Below are 17,627 nucleotides of genomic sequence, written 5' to 3' on the forward strand. Positions count from 1 at the left end.
TAAAATTGATGAAGGAACTGGCTAGTCTTGAATAATTCATTACATATCAGCTGCTGCTGAGGTAATAGGAGCTCAGCAAGATCCTCTTTAGCACTGCACAGTGCCTAAAATCTTTAAATAAGATGAAGTCAAAGACTGGCTAGTTAAAGATTGAAGGGCTTTCTCCATGTGAAGTGAGAGGCCCTGGCTCCTGGTGCTGAGGTCATCCAGCTGCGAAAATCACCCACGTCTCTCAAGTGGAAGCCAGCCTGCTAATGTCACTGATATTTGCCAGGGCATGAAACATTCTGCCTCAGCCATCAACTTCTGCAGAATATAATAGCTCCATTTTACTGGAATCAGGTTTAGTTTTCAATATTCACCACAAGCTAGAGATGTCTGAGGGTGTTGGCTTGCTTTTCTGATCATTATGCTTGAAAATAAATCAGCCTGGTACACTAAGAAGTAGGCATTACTATTTGAGTACACAACTCTTGAGGTGCAATCTCTGCTGCTGCTCAGGGCTTTTGTCAGCACCAGCAGAATCAAATTACCCACAGCCTGGGCAGTGGCTGGGATGGGTTTTGGAAGCATGTCAGAAGCCCTGGAACAGAATCCTGCTAACTTAATCTGGTCCCACTTGATGAACCAAGAGCTCTTTTTAACTCCACTCATGTCAATGATAAAACCTTTGATAAACACGTAAAGCAGCAACAAAATAAGGCACTGTAATAAGATGGCTGATACTCCTCTTCCTGTATATCCTCCTGCAGAGGTCAGAGGAATTGTATTTAATAAACAAAAAGGAAAAACCAATTGCTGTAATGAACATATTCCTGCTTCCCTGCTGCTGGCACAGGGTCTCCACTATCCACAAATATACACTCTCCCTGAAGTCCATCACTTTCTTTCTTTCCAGCTGGTGATGATGGAAACTGGCCTCACATCCAGTACTATTCTCAGCTCCAGCTTGGTTTGCATTGTCTTCCTTTGTCCCCCACCAAGCACAAGAATTTGTGAGGTACTGATGGTACAGCACCTCTAGATCATTAAGACAGCTGGACACAAGACAGCCTTTGACTTAAGATCCCAATCAATACAGAGATGGTGATACCTTGTTGATTTCCTCATGCCAGATTTTACTTCCAGATGCTGGTTTGCATTGCCTTCCTTTGTCCTCCACCAAGCACATAGGAATTTGTGAGGTGCTGATGGTACAGCACCTCTAGATCATTAAGACAGCTGGACACAAGACAGCCTTTGACTTAAGATCCCAATCAATACAGAGATGGTGATACCTTGTTGATTTCCTCATGCCAGATTTTACTTCCAGATGCCATTCCTGCTTCAGCCAGAGCAGATGATTTTAGCCAGTGTCTGAAGTATGTTGGTAAAGGTACTCTGATGTACCACTGGCATCATGAGACATTTGACATAGCACCAGAAGACTGCAGGTTTCCTCTCCTCTCCAAAAATACTGCTGCATCAATCACTTGTGAAAGTGTTTTAAAAATTAAAGCCAGCTCGCCCTTGCCTTGAAATGCAGGCAGCACTTTCTCTTCCTGCTGTCTGTTAATAGCCTTTCTGCAGGAGGTCACACAACACTGATTTACACTCCTGAGCTTTTTGTGGACATAGGTTAATATCATCTGGAGAAGCCACAAACTGAAGTTGTGACTTCTCACCCTGAAGTGTGTGAATGAAGCAAATACACCTTCTCCCACAGCTGCAGAGTGGGAGATGCTGTGAACAAACTGTAACTTGGTAACATACGAGACTGATGTCTGCTCCCTGATCTCCTGAGACAAGACACTCCAATTCCTGTGTTTCAGCTCCATTACCTGTTAGAGGCCAAAATAAAACTACCTTCCAGCATCTGCAAGAACTCTCTTGGCAGTCTCTGAGAACCAAGGAAAGTCAGGTAAGGTTTCCTAAAACTGAAGTGCAATTACTTGACATTAACTTAATTCTGAGACCTGTGCTCAGGTGTAAGAGCTCCAAGCCACTGTCTGAGCACAAGCTGGCATGCCCAGGGACACTGTGCCCTCCCTGAGGGACAATGTGCCTTCCCCTCTGAAGTGGCAAGGACAGGCCTATGGTTTCAGAAGACCAGTCCATGACCCATACATGCCTCTCTTTACCCACCACCAGCATAACTCTCTGTGCAGTTCTGTCTTTGCAGCTGCTTTTACCTTTCATTGTTATTTTCTTTTTCTTTTCCTTCTTTCTTCCCTTTTTTTTTTTAAATTTAGGAGCCATCTCTTCTCTTCTGGAAAGGGCACATGATTGGGCACAATTGCCTTGGGAGCTGGTTTAGGAGGCACAGTGCCTCTGTGACCTGCCAGACAACAGCAGTTGCTATGTGGCTTCCTTTGCTTTATTCCTGCAGGAGACCAGCTGGTATTTATAGCATCTTCTCTAAGCAAGGCATCATCCCTGAGGTACACTCAGGTGAGAGTAGTTCAGGGAATTCCCACTGGGAGGTGAGAGTAAAGGATTTTATTATTAAAAAAACCAAACCAACAACAAAACCCACAAAATCACAAATCCTGGAGGAAATGCCATTTCCTTAAAGTGATTCTGTGAGGTAGGGACTGCAAGAGAAGTAGGGAAGCAAGAGTTCTACCAGTTCAAAAAAAATCCCATTTTTTCTCAGGAACATATTACAAGTCAATTTCAATGCAAACCCTTTGGGGAAGGGTGGAAACTGAAGCCTGTTCAAACATACACCTGTTTTTAGCTGGGATAGAGTTCATTTCCCAGCCTAAACAGTGAAAAAAACTTAAGAGAAGGGCACAAAGCAACCTACTTCTTATTCCAGGCAGAAAGGAAGGCAAATGGTATAAATCAGGAGTAGGAAAACTTCCTGGAAAGGAAGGCAAATGGTATAAATCAGGAGTAGGAAAACTTAGATGTTTTTCTTAAAGTTTGTTTGTTGTTTTGGTTTTTATTTTTTTAACCTAAGAGATATAAAAGAGATGAAATTGAGTTGGCTAGAATTTTGGGGATACTGGAGTGGCTGGGTTCACAAAAGAGTTTGTAAATTGCCTGAAGAGACACATTTGATTCTCTGGGTACACGTGAGGGAGTAAAAGGGCCTTTCTCCCAGTTCTGTCCTCAGTGGTGGTGTGCTGAAGGTACACACTCAGTGCCACGGATGGCCCAGCTAAGTGTGAAACCTGGCTTTGTCTATACAGCAAAAAGAAAAAGAAATGTTAAATGCTTTTTTATTTTCTCTAAGGATATGGTGGAACTAAGCCAAAAACCTGTATTTGTACTGCTCTGCCTAAGGCAGCATAAGCACCTTCTCTGGTGAATCACTAGGCCCCAAAGCTTTCACTCCTCCTAAATGAATGCCAAGTATCCTGGGGAAGTGCTGCCAGGTACAAGGACATAGTGACACTGCTGAGCATGATGGGTGTCCAAGGCTGAGGGTCTGCAGGATTCTGCCCCACACTGCCTAGGATAATGAGGTTTGGGATCTAATCCTCTGTATCTGACTTTCACTGTGCCCCAATTCACCTCAGTTTTTCCGCTTAATGCTATTTTCATATAAAGCATTTTCAATAAAGCATTTTCCAAATATTTTCCCAGTATCTTCCACGAAGCAGGTGAGAGATGTTCCTTGCTGTTCAGGGGCCCACATGAGCAGGATGTTGGCAGGCAGGTGCACTGGGTATCTTTGGAGATCAAGGAAAACAGAAGATTGCTGCCACCATGCTTCTATGGACAAATTACACACAGAAACGTTTGGAAATGCATCTTCTGCAAGATGGAGATAAAGGGTGCAAGGGCAAACCCACTGAGATAAATTTGAGGCTTCCTTTGCAGCTACAACAGCCATGTTGACACACACTAGGTTAAGACCAGACAACTTTTTGATGTTAATTGCCTGGCTGCTTTAACTGGATATAAGCTTCTAAGTCCTGAAGTCAGCTGTGAGACACGACCAACTGATATTTACCTCTTCACTGCTTTATCTTGACCAGTGCTGCAGGGTCAGTGCACATGTTCCTGTGCATTAGAGTTGTCCACAGAACTGGTGGATTATTTTGCAAGAGAAGCAAATAACATTTCACATCTGAAGGGACTGATCAGACTTTAATCTCAGGCAAAGCTATTCTGGCCTAGGTTCAGTTTCTGCTCCAAGGAATGGCTCCAAGGCACTGATAACCATCATCAGCAACCAGACAATAATCACTAACCTGTTGAGTTACTCACTGGCAGTGCAATGACTGCATCTGGACACCCAATGGCCTCTGATTGCTGATGTGACACTCAGGCAATGCAGTCAGTGTCCCTCTGGACTTGCTGAGGGGCACAGAGGTCTCATGCTCTAAGTACACACAGAGTTAGAATACCACAAAGTAGTGGTTTGAGCATGGCTGAGGATAAGGGAGCTTTTTAAGATGAGCCTTGGAACACCAGGATTCCTGCTGCAGTCTGTGCCAATTACCTAGCATGGAGGGACGCAGGACTGCTGAGTCCAACTTCTGCCTTTCTTCTTTGAATGTCTCCCATCCAAGATGATGTAGGATAGGAACACCATGGGGGACAGAAGACACCCCTACTGCTTCCAAGCACTGCCCTGTGCAGTGACTCAGTTAGGTGGAGCACCAGATCTCCAGCCAGGCCTAGAAAACCACCAGCATCTGGGAGCAGCAGGTTGTGTGGTGCAGAGATAGCAGGTGGTTCCTGGCTGGGGCTGGTCATGCACTTGCACCAGTGCACTGGCACACCCAGCCTGGCTCCACTGAGCCAAGGGTGCCACTGAGCCTGTGGAGCAATTCCTGCTAATGAGACTGCAGATCCTCTTGCAGCCATCCCTGTTACAAGCAGCAAGACACTGTCTCAGCCTTCTGATCCCAACCTCTGTTAGGGTTTTGTATTAAGAGAACATAGGCTCAATTTATCATCCACATTATAACTTCAGTGACTTAAGAGTAGAGGAAAAAAGACATTAAATACTCTTCATCAAGGAGTGCTGGGTCTTTTTCCAAATAAAGTGGAGGAGGATCCCTCAGTAGGGTGTAGTCCCACACAAGCAGCTTTACTATCAGGTTCCCTCACTGGGAGGAAGGCTATAAGGATAAGCATCTTCCTGCTGCTCCCCGCACCCACAACTACCTTGTGGCTCTCAGCCACGCTCAGCAGGGACGTGGGCATGGGGACAGGAGGCTGGCCACTGCTAAAGGCTTCCTGGACAGCTGTGTGCTTGAAGGAGCACTGCTGGAAGACATCTCTGACTGCTGCTCTCCTCTCCTTGCAGGACAGTTCCCATCAGTGAGGACCATCCCTGCATGCTGGGCCTAGGAGTAGGCTCACCTCCACACATCTGTCCTCACAGTCAGTATATCAAACAGAAAGGCAGCTGGGAGACTCAGACTATTACATACAGAGAAGCAGTACCAGAGGCTAGTGTTTACCCTCATCTGCATGGATGTAAACAACCTGCTTGGAAGCAAGCAAGGATACTTGATTTTTGCTACAGCCAGTGTGAGGAGGATACTGCATGGAGTACAGAGCTACCAGGAGAAGCTACAATGAAATCAGCCCGCCCCTCTTCAAGCCATTTACTGCAACACGAGGCAGGATGAATCAATAATATCTATCGAGCTGGGAAAGTTAATCTGCATCCAGAGCATCATAACAAATTAAAAGGAAATAAAATCAGTACAATTCCACTGGCTCTCATTACTATCGCAGTGGAGAGTAATTAAAATCTATGGGGTGAATTCAACGCTGTAGGAGCTCTCCTGAAGCCAAAGGCACTGTACAAGGGCATTGCTTTTTCCAGATGCTGTGTATTTCCAACAGCAGCAGGAATGGCAAAATGGGCAGAGTGGATAGGGTAGAGTAAGAGCCCAACCTCTTTAGGAGCCAGGCATTCTGCTGCTTGCTCTTCCTCATGTGGAGTCATGCTGCACCTGCTGCTTTGGTGCTTGATGCGCTGAGTTTCAAAAGTTCCAGGCATTTGTATGTGAGGCTCCCACTCAAGGACTTCCCAAGCCTTTACACAGCTTCCATTCATCAACTCTGGCTGTCACCTCATCCTACCTGCTCCCCTGCATTATCCTGCTGCCTTTGCACTCCTCTCTCCTCCCCACTCCTAAGCACAGCCACCTGTGCTACAGGCTCTCTTAGATGCTAAAGAAATTGCCTTTTCCTGCCACAGAAGGAAAAGGCTATCCTTTTTCTGCTATCCTGTTGCCTGATAAGACTCTCAACCCATCTTTCTGTGCTTTCCTATAAACTCCTTATTCTTTGACCCACACACATTCCTGATGAAGAAGCTGAAGGAGGACTACCACCTGCCCCAAAGCCACTTGCACTCCCATTACAGCTCTGCTCCAGTCCTGTATTAATTATGAGCTGGAGCTGTGCTATAAGGCAGGAATTCAACCTGAAGCAGCATTCACTGCCCACACTTTGATACCTTGACTCTGTGAGGCTCTACTGCCCCACAGGCAAGGCACTGTCATGACTCAGTGGAGAACCTGATTCCCTCTGGGTGGAAGGAGATGTGTGAAGCACAGGAAGCACATTCCTCATCACTGCACACAGCCTTGTGTCCAGCTACCCAGCAGTGCAGTGTGAAGCATGCAGCTGCCACACTGGCACCCAGAGAGGCAACTGATGGTGACAGCCAGTGGCATGGGCTGCACATGCAAAGTTTGGTTCACGGGGCTTAGGAGCTGGATACTGCCATTAAAAGAGAGAGGCACTGGATGGAACAAATCAATCTGAGGAAGTCCTATAGAAGGTGTGTAGCAAAAGATTTCATCTCAGCGTGCTTGTCCAGCTTTCACCTTTATGAACCTCTTATCTCCTGTCACCCCACCCTGTGCGTGGTTTCCACCTGCAGAAGCTATGCCAATGTCTGCAGGATGATGCAGCTACTAAATACCATGTGTGGCAAACACCAGTCTGCACACATACAGTGCTGCTGAGGGCTCTTCCACATGGACATGTTTACCATATAATAATTATGGTAATCTACAGAGATAATCCAAAGTGATTGTTAATGCTGTTTTACAAATCGGTGTACTATGGTCCTGCAGGTGGGACTATGGACTAAGAGTTGTATTTCCAGATATACCATGATCCTGTTCACTGGAAAAGTGGAGGTCTCACTTGACCTGGCCTTACCTCAGTATGCCTTTCAGAAGTTCAGCCACTTTATTACCACATATCCACATCTGTAAGCATGTTCAGATTCACCAATGAACAGCACAAACCCCTCATTCTTAAAAGTCTTCAGCACCTTAAAAGTCACAGCCATATTATCACAGAATGTGCTTCAACATTTCACCAAAAACAGGTGCTCACATCTCTCAAAACAATCCAGCAAGGAAAGCAAACAGAAATCTGCCCCTTAATAAGTACCTATCTAGTGGCCAACCTCCCTCATTTTTCTAACTTCCATCTGAAAACAGCAGACCTCCTCTCCAGATATATAAATCTCATCTGCCTTTCCTATTACAACAACTTTGAGCTGATTTGTATGACATTTATATATTCTTCAAAGGGATTGTTCTTTAAGGAAGTGTGAGCTTGAGGTACAACTGGAGTTTTGATCTGAGTATTACTTCACTTAAAAGAAACTGTGCTTTTACAGTCTTTATAGGAGGTGAGCTACAGGTAGAAGAATGGCTTCTAGGCAAAGAGGAAATAAAGTTTCTGAGTCTCATCCCTCTGTACAGGCCAGGAGGAGTAGGGATCTTCTTCCTATGGAGGTCAAAAGCCATCCTAAATGAAAAAAAAATCTAAGGTATGCACTAATGTATGCTGCACTGTTGTAAGCATGAACTGGGTTGCTGATGTGGTTGTGGGCTATGCTAATGCCTGCAGCTGCTTCTGGCCAGGTTAGCTCTGTTTTACGGATTTACTTCATGCTACTGCTGTAATGAAGAATAGCCTCAGGAGTGTGCTGAGAGCCAGAATAAAAAGTGTTGCAGAGTTATTGCTCCACTGTCTGCATGTGACCAGAAATATCACAGCACTGTGTAGCCAAACAATGACTGTCACCCTTGGGAACATGGCTCTGTGGTACCCAGGTAAGAAAAGAAACCAGAATAAAGGGCAGAAGATCCTCACTGAGACACAGGACTGGCTGTTGAGTTGGCAGACCTGGTTCTCAGAGCCAGGAATGAGACATCCACTCTTCCTGTTGGAAGGTGCTCCAAAACTCCAACGGCAGATCAAACAAGTAAGCTGCGCACCTTAATCTTAAAAAGCTGATCAGCTCAGAGGCTGCCTATCAGTACAAAGAAGTCCATGGCCTACCCATTCTTCTTTCAAAAACAGATTTTCTTTTTCTTTCTTTTTTTCTCCTGTGACTTTGGCTGATGCTTGTTTTCAGTGATACTGAGCTTTTAGGGAAGCTGAAGTACTGTGTTGTGAGGTCTCCTCACTGCAGGTACAGCTTCTGCAATCATAAAGCACCAATTTCCAAAGCTGTATCTAGCCCTTAAATAGGAGGAGAAGTGCCACACTGGGGCTTACTGACAGGTTATATCTTGTGTTGTGGAAACCTGAGCCATGACTGTCCACAGAGAACAGAGCTGTTGCAACAGCTGTGGTAAAAAATGGGGCACATCAGTGCAAAACAGTTAAGCACCGCAAACCAGGACTCCTGAGGGAGTGCTCTCATCTGCTTGTAACTGAGAGGTCTCAGTTCAGGCCTGAGGGGTTTTTTCCAGGTTAAACTACCACAGCACAGATTAGCAGTGAAACTCTATTGATCCTTCATGAGAAGCAGTTACCTCCCCCATTCTTACAAGGCACTTTCTTGGAAAGGCTCTTTCAAGACAGACCTCCTTTTGGAAGGGGTTGCTTCTGTCTACTCCTAGAAGCAGGCTGGAAGGATCGGCCACACCACCACAAACAACAGCAGTATTTCAGCACAGAGCTGACTGGTATCTCCAGACACTGACACCCTGTTGGTCAAGGGGGCTCAGCTTCAATCCGACACCAGCCATGGCTAGTGCTAATTCTGCTCCAGCCAAACTGACCCACTGCTCTGTCTCTAGACCTCTCTGCAAGGTGTGTTTATTGAGAAAGATGCTTGAGATGTAACGACCCTTAAGATAAGCAAGGACTTGAGTAGAGGGAATGGTAGGGAAGTTGTCCTTTCAACGAGCTAGGATGCCACAAATAAATCTGACACAACAGCTCCAACAGGCTGTGATACTAGAAATTAATGTGTATCACTTCTGTGCTAGGTCTGAATGGAGCTGTCTCTGCTCAGTGTCTGAGGGTCTTTAATTCCCTTTTTCCTCGGGGAAGAACCTTGCATGAAAAGTTCAGCTGTGTGTACTCTGAGTCTTGTGAATCACTTGATTGTGGTCAAAGCCACTGTCATCTTTCAGTTGCTAACTGGCTTCCTAAACATGCCTACAGAAACAGTAGGATTGCTGTGTGGTAAACAAATTACTTTTGACAGGAGACTGCCAGCGCTGCTCCCAGACGCCAGGGAAGCCACAAGATGGGCTGCACAGTGTCTGACTGGAGCAGCTCTAGCATTGCATCTACAGCTAGTGCAGCGTCAGGCTGCTTCTGCAAGCACTAACAAAGAACCAAGCCTGCAAACTCCCACCACCATCTGCTGAAGCTTCATATCCCAAAGGAAAACTGGATTTTTGCTTACACGTATCTTTAAGCATTTCAACAGCAGAAAAGGCAAGGGCGTAGACACTCTCTCTAGCTTAAAACACAAAGCTATGTTTTTTCTTTATAAGAAAAAATTTACTGCTGCTCCTTGACTTCCCATCTAGGACAGGGTTTCTTTCAAAAGCTTTAGAACCTTTAGTCCCTTTCTGGAGAGAAATCCTTAGGACAGGTACCACTGAGTTCCCAAACAAGTTATTTCTAGAATGTGAAAATAAACACAGGTTCCAAAAGGTCTGCAAAGGGCCCTGAGATGTTACATGGCAAAGTGAGTATCAGCAGACAATGGAGATTTTTTTCCCCTTGTGCTTCACCTTGAAGCAGCTGTTAGCAAAGCCAGAAAACTCCTCTGCCCCTTGGTGTATTTAATACAGCCTTGGCAAAGGGACTGCAGTCAGCTCATGAATATGAGAATTGCCTAATTCTCCAGCTATTCTTATTACCTCAGCCCGAGGATCCCAGCTTTTCATAACTAATTCCTGAAATCACAGACTTTCCACTGTCCTTTCTGTCCTTGAGCAGCAAATCACTCCTCCTCATGTAACAGATGCTGTGGTGACACCCATTTTCCCAGGGCCCTTCCCTAGCAGGGACAGCACTGTGGACAAGGTTACTGACCCCCCGCACGGTTCCCGGAGATACTCACCCTTTGTTGCTGTAATTTACAGGAGCATGTCTGGAAAATAACAAACACTGCACAGCCCTGTGCAGTGGCTCGGGCTGGCTGAACATTCTGAAGCCTGGGCAGGGGCTGGCAGCTGCAATGCAATCTGTCTCTGGCAGCAGAGATCTTTCACCCTGTTCTTACAAGCTGATTCCCTCCACATCCTGCCTTGTCTGTGACTCCCACAAAGACTCGGGATTTGCAGTGCCTCCCCACTGTCACTTCATTTTGCTCTCATTGTCACAACATTCTCAGTCCACCTTCCCTCTCTGCACCGTGTACCTGTCTTTGTTAGTTTTCCTTATCTCACTGATCTTGCCAGCCCTGTCCATCCTCCCAAGACTCAGAGCTAAAGCTGTTCCTGTGCTGGAAGGTGATAATGGCTGCCAGGAACCAGCTGTGAGGGCCACTGCAAACTGAGACAGATGGAAGCTGAGACTGGGCTAATTATGCAGCAGGGACTGCAAAACTTGTGGAGATGTTGGGCAGAGGTGCCCAGTTTATTCCCAGAGACAAACAGATACATCCTTTGAATGGTGGCAGGTGACAGGGGAGCAGAAAACTCATCAAGCTGTGGACAGCTTTCCAATCCTAGCTATGGAGCACTGCATGTGATGCCTCCTCATCTCACTAACACCCACGACTGCTGCTGCCAAGCTGTTCTGGACAAGGAGAATGTGCTCACTGCAGTGGCAGCTGAGGAAATCTCCAGGCTGGTTCCAAGGGCTACACTCCTGGAGGGCACAGGCAGGTTAGATCTTTTGCTGTAGGCCAAGAAGCAGCTACAGCAGCCCAGATTATACTGCAACAGGATCTTGGCAAGGTGGAAAAAACCTCTTAAGATCTTCCTGTTTCTTTTATGATAGAGGATTTTTTTTTCCCCCAAGAGCTTGCCAAAAGGGTAACTGCATCAATGGAAAATAAAAACTGGGTTATGTCCTCTAGTAGTTTATTTCTTAGTTCCAAACTGGCCCATTCAAAAGCTGCAGAAGAAATCACCTCCAAAATCCATGGTTTTGTAATCAGAACCTCTCTTTCAATTAGTCATGTTATAGGGCTGTAAACACAATAATTCCATCAATACTATGGAACAGTCATGTTGCATCTGTATTAACATAAATGTGTGCTGATGTGCCATAGAGCTAATCTGATACGACATTAATTGGCTGATGCCCAGCCATGGAGGCCCTGGAGCTATGCTTGCTATCTCTCCTCTAAAAGAACTGTCCTCTGAAACACTGGAAAGGAAACAACTGTGATGCTGTATCTTGCCTGCCATCAATCAGCAATGCTTCTTGCACCTGCATCACTGAGGTGTTTGAGGCTGGGTGGTAACTGTTTAGTTGGGGGAGCTGTATTTGAAGTACAACTTGATCTCCTACAAATTTAAATATTAAGAAATCAGGATTTCCAGACTATCTTGTTAGACTAAACCAGACTCAGCAAGCTTGCAATGGATAATAAACTTAGAAAATCCATAAAAGCATTCCTTTCCCTTTTCTCTGTGACTACTGGGAGCTGTGCATCATCACCTAGTCTGCAGTAGGCTTTTCTTACACAGATGAAGCTTAAGGAGCTTAAAACTTTATAAATGCTTTGGGACTACCGTTGTTATCCTGTACAGTGCTCTACAGACAGAGGCAAGACTTAAATCTAGACTGCAGCTGGGGTTCTCTGGTTAAAGGCCTTAAAGGAGATCAATATAAGCAGTGCCTAAGGATGTGAACCAGATCTCAAACACAGTCCATCTCCTGCCTGGGCCATGAAAACAAGTGGACAGACTCAAAAACCAGGCTAGGATCAGGAGTCTATGCAGTTGCAGTCACAATAGGAATCACTTATTTTGCTTTTGGCAATATACCCTTCAAAGAGCTTTAGTGAGGAGAGACCATGTCTCTTTTTGAGGGAGGCTACCAGAGAAACCACAGCAGACACCCAGGCTTTCTGTATCTGGCTCATCAGCTCTGTGTAAGCTTTGCTGTCTGAATGCACAGTGCCCTGCCTAGCGCATCCTTGTTCACAATAGAGCTCTTGGGTTCTACCTCAGTACAAAACAAGTAAGAGAGGCTTGTTTTACTCAGAAACCATTATTCTCAACAGTATGGCACTAAAGGTGCATCACTTTTGGCAATATACAAGAGCAGTATCTCAAAATCCCAGAGCATACGTGGCTGACAGTGCCCAAACCATCTGATGGAGCAGCCAGTGAAATTAGGAGAAAATTTTTTAAAGTAAGGTGGGGAAGAGCACCCTAAATAGGGAATTTTGAATCTGTGCTTAGGTTCTGGATTTGACTTAAATCTTTCTAGGTGTCTTATCTGCTCCTTCATCTGTAAAATGAGATCAATAAAACCCCCCCAGATTCGCAGCAGTGCTCCCAGTCTTAATTGATATCTGTGAAGCATTTTGAGAACCATGAGCGAAAGAAACTGCTACCAAGCCCTCAGGCCTTATTATAATACCAACAAATAAGCAGAGTTGTTTACAAAGCTTTTCAATGCCACAATGACTAGGAAATGAGGAAAGGCTAAAGTGTAGATGCACCCAGTACTGCCTTGCTGCAGTGTAAATGTAAATGGTAGGAGCAGATCTTAGAGATTTTCCTCTAGGGAATTCTGTTTTCAATAATGCAGTAAAACTTCTACCTCTCTGGATTCAAACAGATGCTCTTGCTAACACCTCAGGTATCAAAACCTATTATGAAATTGGAAGAATGCGTCTTGGAGCTGAAATCACATGGAAATTAATTAAGAAATGACTCACTGGGACGTCGTAGATTTAAAGAGCCAGGTGCTGCCCAGCCACCCTTTCCCAACGACTGAACTCAGCCTAGTACCGTACCAGCACACGATATCCCGCCTTGCACAGGACAGAAAGCCCCCAGGCATCCCCAAGGCTCTGTCCTGCCGACTGCAAAGCTCTCTGTCCCCGCGGGTGCAGTTTTAGGAGCCGAGAGCAGCGCACGGGCAGAGCGCTCCGGCCCGCGCTGCACCAGCGGAGCCCCCGCTGCTGGCGAGGAGCGAGCGAGCGCGGGGCGCGGGCACATGCGGGACCCCGGCAGCGAGCAGGTGTCAGCCGGGGCAGGTGTGGAAGGGCTTGGGAAGCGCGTGAATTCCCCAGCTCCCGGTCCCCGCGCTGGGCGCCGAGCTGCCGGTAGGACCCGAGGGGCCCCGCGGGACCCGGGGAACGAGACCCAGCGCACAGATAAATCATAGAGCGCTCCATGAGCGGTCCCGCAGCCCTCCCCGCCACGCAGCCATTTGCCTTTGTTGCAGCCCCGCGCCCGCAAGGTGCGGCGGGGCCGGGGCTGAAGATGAAGAAGGAGCTCGTTCCCCGGTCACTCTCCCTTCACAGCGGGGCGGTGGGGACACGTCCTGCAGGACTGGTTGCCGAAAGGGACCCGCCCGCCCGCCGCCCGCACCTGCCTACCTGCGGAGCCCGCCTGGGACGCGTCGCCCGCCGCCTTTGTTGTGCATGCCCGCCGCGGCAGCGCCGAGCCGCGGGTCGGCTCCGGCCCGGCCCCTCGGCGCCCGCCGCTCGCAGGCCCGGCTTAGCTCGTCGCCACGGCAACGGCGGGCGCGGCTCGGGCGAGGTACCGGCCTCAGCGCCCCGCCCCGAGAGGGCTGAGGGGACAGAGCGGGCGGTCCTGAGGGGACGGAGCGGGGAACCCCGGAGGGCCCCCCCCGAGCGGGGCTGAGGGGACAGAGCGGGGCGGCCCCGCGGAGCCGGGAGCGGGCGGTGCTGAGGAGACAGGGCAGGGGGTCCCCGCGGGGCTGGGAGGAGACGGCCCTGCAGCCTCGGCTCTAGGGCGCTCGTCTCTCGGCACCCGCCCTTCTCCCCAGCCCTGCGCCCCTCCTTCCCCAGAGTGCCGGGCAGCTCCGAGCGCGGCTTAGATTAGCCCTCGGCTTCCTCTTACGGTGCTTGGGATCCCTCATTTTCCATATCCGGTAGCTGTTCTTTAGACTGGCCACCTCGGGAGTCCCTATCTCCGGTCACAGATCGCACGTTCTTTTGTCCTACAGCAAGCACGGCTCTGGTGACTCTCCTGACTATCTTCCCGCATCAGCCGCCACAGGCTCTACACGTGACGGGCAGTCTCTCTGGAAAGAGGGGAGCTGCTGTGAGAATAAAGCCAAGGCACTGGTAACGCCTCCGTTTATCCCTGTTCCTGGGCGAGGAACGAATTTTATCCTGCATTTACAACTATTTTAATTGACCATTCATTTTACGGATAACCATGAAAGCTTGAACCTCTTCCCTTTCAGTCAGTAAGGACTTGACAAATTAATAGTTATGTTGATTGTTTCTAGGATAAAATACCACAGTTCATTGGGTCTATCATGTAATGCTAGATTGAGCTGGGTCTTGTTACCAGACTTATACGTGTGTGCATGTGTTCATCCTTTTCTGAACAGGCGGGTTCTGGACTGGTGAGACATGTTACAAGGAGGGTCCCTGATCAGAATTGCTTACATTGATGAGTTTTGTTAAGTGATCCTGCCTAAGTAAAGGCATTGTTTCTGTTTGAAGACATTAATTAGAAAAAAAGTGCAGAGAAAAGTTGATTGTGAAGAGAAATAAATGGCATAGCAACCCTGAACTCTTTCTGTGTGTGTTCAACACCTGATTATACAAATATTTTTTTTTTCTTTCTGGGGTCTGTCAAACTCCTATTTAACCTTAGTAGAAAGGGATTTCAGTGGCACTGGGCTCACAGCACCCTCCACTGAAGGCTAACTAAATTACAAATAAAACATATGAAACTTCTTCAGTAAGCCTCATGTGTCAGAGGAAAAGACAGAGACAGAATGTCCTCAAGGTTACAGAGATCTTCTTTGGCACAACTGGGAAAAACTGCCAGAGCTGTGGTGTCCTGTCCTTGGAGTGTCCTTCATCTGTCAGACTTTGCCATTCTGTCCCAAGAAGACACCTGGGGTAACCCTAGCCCTGCCTTTGGGGAGAGCAGGGGAGAGGGGACAGGAGGCAGCTGTCCTTTACTTCCCCTTGGTCATTCTGGGCCCATATATTGCTCATGTCAGTAAACAATCTCCTTCTTAAAGGGATTTTCACTGGACACAAGGACGCTTGGAGGATGACCTGGTGTTACTGTGCTGTAAAGAAGGATGATAAGGAGAACTTGAAGATCTATTGTGATGGTCTTTGCAGCTCCCCCTGCGATGAGCTACCTCCTTTTCCGTTGCATGCTAATTTATAAATAGACCAGATTCTGCTACTCAGAGAAAGCTTTTGTCTCTCCTTGTACTCGATATATGTGATACTCTGCAGTGGAGAGCAGATGTTTGTACCAGATTCTGCTCCCATGGAAATGGGCAGTAGAAGACTCAGAAGCGAGGGGTGAAATAGCATCAGGGTTATCTCTTGTCCTCAGCTCAGAGCTCCTGTTACAGCCAGTCTGAAAGGCCAGAAGACGCCCTTGGATTTAGCAGCACAGTCTCGAGTGTATGCCTGTGTCTCTGCTGGAGATGGACATCCTGTTGTTTGCAGACTCCAGTTACAGCTAAAGCTAAAAAAAAAAGCCTCTGTCTGCATAAACAGGAATTTTCCTCAATTGCAAGAGCTAGCAGAGGACACTGCTTTGTCTCTGTCCCTGAAAGGGCTGAGTAATGTTTTGTTTGTTTGTTGTTTTATTCTTTTTGCTGCCTTCTTCCAGCTCCATGACTTTGGTGGTGCCTTTGGCAGAAGAACAGTTGCCATTGCTCCCATCTTATCCATATCCACCAGAGGATTTTGTTTTCCAGATTGTTTGCTGCTGCTGAAGGCATAGCAATAATGCTGCTGTATAGCTTTACTTAAGGGAGGGAAGAAACAAAACCACATGACAAATTGGTCCAATTTATCACAGCAACAGAAACCTGCAATTCAGCTCAATCGCCCCCACAGGCCAGCTTAGACAGCATCAATATTTAATGACCTGAGCGCCACTGCCTTCACAGGTTGAGCTCCACCTCTGCCCTTGCCTTGTCGCAGATACCCCCGGGAATGTCACCCCACCAGTGTGGAGAGCACCCCCAGAATTCCTCTGGGTGAGCAGGGTCTGTCTTCAGCCTGCCAAGTCAAGCCTGTTTGCTACTCAAAGGGGCACAGTCCAGACCTGCTGGGTATGGCTAAACTCTGCCCCTTTTCCTACCTGGTTGAACGACCCATGCCATAGGTTTATGCCCAAGTAACATCTCCTGCTTTCTGGGCAAGCCTGTGGTCTGTGGCAAACAGGAAAGCAGGAGCAGGACTGGACCATGGCAGCTCATGACCTCTCCTACAGTCCTTTTTTGGGTAATTGTTTAAACCAGACAGGACTGTTCACTTTGTAGCAAGCTAGAGGTGGCTTCTGTTCAGCTGTCTGGATCTGTTCCCATTATTAAGGCAAGAGTATTTTATTTCAGAAGGAGCTGCAATGAAATGAAATGCCAGCAACATGACCAGCAAGTGGTGCAGGAAGACTTGAAAAAAGAAAGAGTCAAACTACACCAAATCCCTCCCACTGTGAGCCAAGCAGGGCATCAGAGGAGGTTGGGAATCTTTTTTACCGGGTCCAGGCTCTGAACTGGCATCCAAGAACATCTCCCAGCTCCATCCCAGCATGTGGCCCCTTTCTGGCTTGCTCTGCTTGGGACAGTAACAGGAACAAGTGACAGGTGATATGGCTATATACAGCCATAGGCATGTTCCCTCATGGCTTTCTTGCCTCAGTTTCCCTGGTCTGTAAAAGGGATGTAACCACAATCTCCTGGTGACAAGCACAAAGTAAAAAAAAAGCATTTTTTTTATCAGGACTGTGTTGGGGCAGAGGAATTTGTGCTGCTGGACCAACAACTTGAATTCCTCCAGCAAAACAGCATCGTCCAGTAGGTTCTCGGTTCACTTGAAAACTCCCATGAGTTAGCAAATTGCGTATTCCAAAGGGGGCGTTCTTTATCCATTCCACTGGCAGTGAGTGACAGAGGCCATTACAATAAATGGCATTTTGGAAAGATGGCTCTCTAAGTCACTTGGTATTTAACACTGGCCATGGGGCTCAGCTCTTTATGTAAGATACATTCAGCAAAGCCCTTTTGTGACCATCTCCCTGCACCAAGGAGCTGTTAGAATAAGTGTGCTTAGGAATAAATGTAAGAGCAGAGGTTTCCGCATCAAAATAGCTTGGGCCGGAGGCTGCATGGCCGAGGGGATGATGATGATGATGATGTGCACAGAGGACTCAGGTCCTCTGAGGGAAAAGCTGGCTTGCTGCAGTCCATCCAGAGATGCTGGGCCATTTCCAGTGCCAGAGCTTGGCTGCTGAGGGATATCTTCCATC

General features: G+C 47.3%; 1 protein-coding gene across 2 annotated transcripts in view; it reads right to left on the reverse strand.

Moving 5' to 3' along the window:
• Nucleotides 1-14,220, reverse strand: part of LOC121338515 — a 45,362-nt gene extending 31,142 nt beyond the window's left edge. Inside the window, exon 1 of one of the 2 annotated variants that reach the window (XM_041409603.1) lies at nt 13,742-14,220. The gene's annotated coding sequence lies outside the window, so the exon portion shown is untranslated. Of the gene's footprint in view, nt 1-13,733 lie in introns of both variants that reach the window. The other variant, XM_041409612.1, reaches the window with a different exon arrangement.
• Nucleotides 14,221-17,627: the final 3,407 nt, after the last annotated feature.

This window comes from Onychostruthus taczanowskii, unplaced genomic scaffold (assembly GCF_017590055.1).
Source record: "Onychostruthus taczanowskii isolate IOZ18803 unplaced genomic scaffold, ASM1759005v1 scaffold10, whole genome shotgun sequence".
NCBI lineage: Eukaryota > Metazoa > Chordata > Aves > Passeriformes > Passeridae > Onychostruthus > Onychostruthus taczanowskii.